Genomic DNA, 7,469 nt, shown 5'->3' on the forward strand with positions numbered 1-7,469 from the left:
GATCCTGGAGTCCCGGGATCGAGTCCCACATCGGGCTCCCCGCTCAGTGGGGAGTCTGCTTCTCCCTCTGACCCTCTCCCCTCTCATGCTCTCTCTCATTCTCTCTCCCTCAAATAAATAAATAAAATCTTAAAAAAAAAAAGAAAGTAATGAAATAGAATGATTAGACAGAGTTGGACTTGATTGAGTATGGAGATGCTACTTGAAATAGGACAGCCAAGGAAGGCTATTTGAAGGGATCACATTTAGAAAAAAACTGAATGGGAAGCTGCCATATATAATTATAATGAAAATCATAGCTGAAAGGGGCCAGCGGTAAAAAAATAAATAAAATAATAGAAAATATAAAAAATCAAAAAGCACGCATTGACTTATGATGACGATAAGGTTTCCATAAAATTATAAATTTTATTTAGGGTCAGATTATGGAAATACGGGGATGACAGTGCTACTGGCAGGGCTGTGGTGCCACCAAGTCCTATATTTTTTTTGTGTGCTCCTGTGTTTTTTGTACTGTATTTTTTATCCTTTCAATTTTGAAGTAGCTCAAGTTTGACTTGTACAAAGGTTATTTATGTCATAGATATTCAGAGTAGTACTGAGCCATCTAAACTCTCCCGTCTGGTTCTCTGTGACGAACTAACATACATCTAAATAAAATAACTGGTATACCTATAATAGCTTTTTATTTGTATTTACTTTTGGATTGTAAGTTTTAGAAACCAAAGAGAAATTGCCTGAAGTATAAAAGGGGAAAATGAGTCATGTAACTGAAAAGTACAGGGATAGAGTTGATTTAGGCATGGCTGGATCCAGGAGCTCAGCTGAGAATATCAAAGCTCAGTGTCTTGCCATCTTTCAGCTCAGTGCTCCTCTGCATTGGCTTAACTCTAGGGAGATTTCCCCTGCCTACCTGCTTCTCATCCAATGGCTTGAGAACTTTATTTCCGAATAGTTGTAAGAGTGTCTCTGGACTGGGTTTCAACTGACTGCCAAATCATATGTCCATCATTGAATGTCTTCACTGTGACCAAGGTAATGGAATACCTGGGTTTGACTAAGAGTAGAAAAGGGACTTTTCCCACAAGAAAATCAAATTCAGTTACAAAACTGTGGTGAAATCTATTCTGGGCCCGCACAAATAATTGATACCTATTATAGCGACGGTTCTCATGGTGTTGCCTGCACACCAGCCGGTCAGCACCACCTGTTAGAAATGCAAATTCTTAGGCTCTACCCTAGAGGTCCTGAGTCAGAAACTCTGGGGGTGGACCCAGTAATGCATGCTTTCGCAAGTCACCTAGGTGATTCTGATGTGCACAAAGTTTGAGAATTCCTGCTCTGTACCATCATACTTAGAACAAAATCCTCACATCCTTTCCACAATCTACAAAGTCACATATATGCACATGATCCTCTTCTACCTCTGAGACCTCATCGGGTGTCATCTCCACCTGGCTCATTTCATCTTCTGATTCTCAACATTCCAAGTAATTGTCATCTTACTGCATTTGCATGTGGTATTCTCTATGCCTTAGAATGTTCCTCATGTAGCTAGTTGTTCTCACAATTACAGTAGCCCTTCAAAAGTCCTCTCCCAGAATCATGACCACAATAAAGCATTTCCCTCTCAACCCAAACAACTCTAACACATTTTCATTTCCTCTATTTTTATAACCATAATCCAGAATTATCTATTCATTGATTTATATATTCGCTTATTCAGATAGACAAATATTAAGATATATAATTGTTTTTCTGTCCAATATCATTAGAATGTAAGTGCTGTGTGAGCAGTAGCATTTGACTTGTGACTATAAAATCCCTAGGACATAAAACAGTTCTTGGCATGTAGAAGATGCTCACTAAATATTTACAGAATTATTTAATAAACAAGTCATTTAATCCACTATGGTGGTTCCTGCTGCTACGTTGTCACCATCAGACATCAAAGAAGGGAACAGCAGAGTAAAATTATTAAGTATGGTCGGGGGGGGGGGGGTCAGGTTATCCCCAAGGGAAGGAGCTACAAACACCACAAGCACAGTGCTTAGGAACACAAACTGAGGGAGGCCCAATTTTTCAAATAAAACCATTCTGGCTTTCCAGCCCTGAAGACCACATCCTTTCAGATGCTTGCACTAAAGGAAAAAAAGGGAGGAATTATCCCTTTCAAATAATAGAGTAGGATATTTAAATTTGGGTTTTCCCTTCATTTATAGTACATTTTCATCTTTTATGGGACAACACTAGCCAAGAGACAGGAGGACAGGAGAAAGGCTTATTTTAAACAATGTAAAACTAAGGAATTTGATTCCAAGCTTGGGGTGAGAAGAAAGCTGTATAAGCACGGAACTAAAACAGGAACTTTGTGATAGAGATAAACATTCCTATGTGGGTAAGAAGAAAAAAGATGTCCAAATAAGTGCTCAGGAATAAAAATAGTAAATTGCCTTAAAATAGTCTGAAAATTCATTTATGCCAAGGGTTCACAAATATTGTGATGACCCTTCCAACTGTGGCATTTTTCTGGGTGTGGTTCCCTATAAATAGATTCAGCAATCCCTAAAGAGTGGCATGAGGGATCTGTTGGCAGTCGAAATTAATTTCACCATTGGACTATCATCGTTGATGGTTCTTACATTTCTGATATAACTGAAATGTAGGTGGCTATTGGTTTTTATTGTTCCAAATGCATGTTAGAACTTATTCTGTTTAAAAAAAAATTATTTATTTGGGGGGGAGGGGCAGAGGGAGAATAAGAATATCAAGCAGACTTCCCACTGAGCATGGAGCCTGACGTGGGGCTCCATCTCATGACCCTGAGATCGTGACCTGACCTGAAATCAAGAGTTGAATGCCCAACCGACTGAGCACCCAGGTGCCCATCTGGGTAGTTTTTAATCTCTGTGTGATGTTGTCCTCATCTGGGAAATGGGTTAATGAGATAATGTTAAGCATTGAGAAAAACGAGCTTGAAAAAAATGCTCCAGAAGCATTTTGTTACTCACTAAGTTTGGTCTAAAATTTCTATTTTGCTGATTGAGATGAGAATTCATGAAGAGCATGTTTTGATAATTTCATTTTGATCTTCCCCAAGGACAGAAATGAATGCCAAGGAAGCTATCCAACCCGTGTAACAGAATGTCTATCTATTGCCTTCACCCAGAATTACAGCTCCAAAATGCCAGTCTTCATTGACCACAAGTGATTGGTACCTTCAGTGATTTCATTGTGAAGAAAATCTGCAGGGAAGAATCAGTTAAATTTGGATTCTCCAAATAAGCAGAATATTAAATCAAAATTATGAGAACATGAAAGTCTGCCTATAACTAAAGGGGCAACAAACATATGTGTTGCAAAGAAGTGCCTTCCCTTATTTATAATATGTTTTGTCCTTTCTTTCTGTCACATTTAAGAACTCACCCACCATTTCCAAAGGTTTTGTGCATTACTGATTATTTTGAAAGGAATGCCAGGTACACATGTGGGAGACCTTTCTTATAATAAAATTGGATTGGAAAAAGCAAAACTATGAATGTTTAGCAAAAACAAACTTTGAAAGGAAACTCAACTTTTTTAAAATGTTTCCTTGGGCATTTTTCTAAAATCAGCCTCATTTCTGCATAATATTTTTCTTGGTTGGGCGAAGGCTGGTTAAAATATTCATTATTTTTTTAATGTACTATGCTGCTATTTGCAGCTTCAGGTAGTTAATATTTGTGTTTAAGCTTTGCAGTTCAAATGGGAAAATCCACCCTAAACAGCATTGCTGAACAGCATGAAGGAATCCTTCGAAACAGGAGGTCCCTTTCCTGAATACCAATCAGTGTGGCTTTCCTCTGTGGCTGGGAGAGGAAGCACTGACCAATGTTTGCACTCCACCATGTCCTGCATGTCACAAGCTTAATTTCTAACACTGGCCGCCTTGTCGGCAGAGTTTCCGGATGGCAGAATGAATTGAACCTCTGAGGACCGACGGCGCTACTATGTCTCCAGATGACGTCAACGTCTTCTGGGACAACAGCATGAAAAGCTGAAATGTAATCAGCAAGAGCCTGGCCCAAGATTACCTCAAAGAGTACATGCGTGTGTAAATATAACAGGTCAACCCTTTAAGAAGAATCACTGGTGTTTATATGCCAGGCTTGGGTTAAATGCAAGTGTGAGAAGAGAGCAAGAGACCTTTGAATAATGACTAAACAGGCTAAGGAAAGGGTTCTCTTCACATTTGCAAATTTGGATTCAAATGAACATCTGCTAACTTCTACTATAGACCAAGTCTGTATCTCCTATCTCATTTAATACTGATAATAACTTAGAGAAAAACTGTCAATTAGGAAAATGGAAATGCGGACCTTGGGGTTCAGAAAGGCTTAACTAGGGCGCCTGGGTGGCTCAGTTGGTTAAGCGACTGCCTTTGGCTCAGGTCATGATCCTGGAGTCCCGGGATCGAGTCCCACGTCGGGCTCCCTGCTCAGCAGGGAGTCTGCTTCTCCCTCTGACCCTCCCCCCTCTCATGTGCTCTCTCTCGTTCTCTCTCTCTCAAATAAATAAATAAAATCTTTAAAAAAAAAAAAAAAGAAAGGCTTAACTATACTTTCTCAAGAGACCGTTTATTATTTTTTTCAAATGTATCAATTGAACACTTAATATGTATCAGAATCTATGCCCCAACCAGAATTATGAACAAGACAGGGCTGGGATATGAACTCAAAGCGATGTGCAAAAAATAAATTTAAAAAAATATATAAATTATATATATATAATTTACTCCTTACAACTTCAGTTAACTCACTGATCTTAGATTGTTGTATCAAGTTATAATCAAGTTATTATCCCAGACACTGTTATCTTTAAATGGATGTATGTGCTATATTTACTTACATATGTTTTTCTTATATTTTTCCACTTTTCTTTCTCATATGGAGAAGAAAATAAATAGCAAACTTATCTCTGTATACTCCCCATGTGTTAACTCCCATCCTCTCCACAATGTTTAATTATTGCCCCACAAGGGCTTTGAGATCGTCAATTGTTAGACTAGTTTCTGTCCTTCCCAGAGCAGAAGAGGGCTTACTTTCAGGAGGCACTGAGTTCTTGCCAAGGAACCACTGAGCTGACAGGGCAGGAGAATGAATGTTTCTCTGTGACCTTCTCCTACCTCCTTTCCTTAACTCAGTCCCTTTTCATCCTTATCGTTCTCTGGCCTCGCCTGGAACACCCATGGCCAGTTTGACTAGAATTAATCTAGGTTAAAACTGCCAGGCAACGTTAGCCAATATGGCACCACTACTGGTTCCAAAACTGTGTGTGCTCCCCAAGAATAATGTCTTCAGGCCCCTCAGTCTGGCCTAACCTACAAACTAGGTTGCTGCTCTCTCAGGTGTTGGTCATCTTTATCATAGTCCATGTATTTCAAGGTTGAGAGAAAAACTTGACTTTTTTGCTTCCAATTGCTGTTTCTAGTCCATTCACCTTCCTTCCCAATGACAGTAACAACAGTATCAATCTGATCACAAAATCCAACTCTTGCATCCCATGCTAGTCAGCTCTACTGTGTTTTCCCTCTCTCTATACTCTCATCTATTAACCTCCTGGTCACTCCCTCTTGTTCATCCAGCATTATGGACAATAGGCTAGTGTTTTTCTTCTCTTATTACAAGTATGACCCAACACCCACATCCCACTCTTACTTCATATGCTTACCCTTCTCTTTTTTATACTCTTCACCTCACTTCCCCGCTCATACCACTATTCCTTAGACCTTGTTATCTCCTGTAAATGCTTTACCTCAAAAATTTAAGCATCCTCTTCCTGATTTGACCTCTTCCTCGTCAAGATTATATTTTAACTATTTTCATTATGACTTTCTTTGGGCTTCACAGTGCCCTCACTTTCCATTTTCCCATACTTTCACATTCCTTGGTAGCCAGTTTATAGTTTAAGATGCTTTACACATCAACATCTGCCTAGCTTATTTCATAAGTGGCCTTGCTTCTCTGTCTTTCTGTATTTTCCTTACACTTTCTGGCAATTCTTACACATAGTTTAACATATTTTTTTTTTTTTTTTGGTGCTCTACCCAAGCATTCAAATGTTTCTGGAGAAATTCACACAATAGAGCGATTGGATTCTACTGCCAAATGATGATAATCATGAATAAACTCTCAATACTACTGGGGACTTGTGGATTCATTGCATTAAGGGTCCCAGTGCCTTGCCTTCAACTGTATCCATCCCCTCCACCCCTTGCATACAACTTTAGAGCATGAGAGTTTCTCCCACTAAAGAGGAATAGTCACTTTCCCCACTCTTTGATCCTGAACTCAGACATTTAACTGAGTTTTGCCAATGGAATGTCAGCAGATGTGATGAATGCAGAGGCTTGAAAACATACTTGCATACTTTTTGTTTCTGCTCTTGCATCTCTGCCTTGGCCACAAGAACATGCCTGGGCTAGCCTGCTGGAGATGAGAGACACATGGAGAGGAATCATTCCTCCCAGTGACCCAGTGGAAGCCAGCCTAGATCAGTGACAGTCAGCCAATCTCAAAATACATGAGGAATCTCAGACAGCTACAGAACTACCAGGCTAATCCACAGACTCACAAACTAAATAGAAGCCTATTGTTTTAAGTCACTCACCTTTGGGTTGGTTTGTTACATAGCACTGCTGTGGCAATTGATAACTAACACTATTAGCTATGTTTCTCTGATCTACTTGTGCTCTAATTCCCAAAACAATTTGTTTCTTCTCCTTATTCTCAAAAAATAAGCACATGCTTCAGAGAGAATGGAGGGCATCTAATGCTAACTCCTTCAACTTCCTTCTGTAAAATATATAAATGTTCTAGCATTTACATCATCCTGTCCTGTGTCTATCCAATCTCAATAGAGAGCTGACGCTTTTGTTGTCCATGGAACCTATATTTTAGATCCAATACCTTCCTATTATTATCTCTTATATCTTATCTCATCCTTTCCTTCTGAACTATCTTTGCCCCTCAATTCATTTCTATCTGGGCTTTAGCCCCTTCCTTCTATGTAAAAATTTTACCTTGGGTCACCAGTGACCCCTAAATCAAAACTTTTTTTTTTCAATTCTCATCTTAATTTACCTTTCAGAAGCACTCAATACTACAAACTACTTTTTGATTCTTAAAATATTCTCTTGTCTTTATCTCTATAACATGGGCTGTTTTGGTTTCCCCCTTAAATATTTATTTACTTCCATCTTCACTTCAGATTTAATTTCATTTATTGTGCCAAGAAATGTTATCCTTCAAGGTTTTTTCCTAGGCCCTCTTATATTCTACATTAAAACAAAGAGATCCCATCTGGGCCAATGGCTTCAATTTTCACCGCACTACAGAGGACTCACAAATGAGTGTCTCTATCATAGATCTCACCTCTCAGCTCCAAATCCATTTATCCAGCTGCCTCTTTGATATGCCCATCTGGATATC

Source organism: Neomonachus schauinslandi, chromosome 10 (genome assembly GCF_002201575.2).
Source record: "Neomonachus schauinslandi chromosome 10, ASM220157v2, whole genome shotgun sequence".
Classification (NCBI taxonomy): domain Eukaryota; kingdom Metazoa; phylum Chordata; class Mammalia; order Carnivora; family Phocidae; genus Neomonachus; species Neomonachus schauinslandi.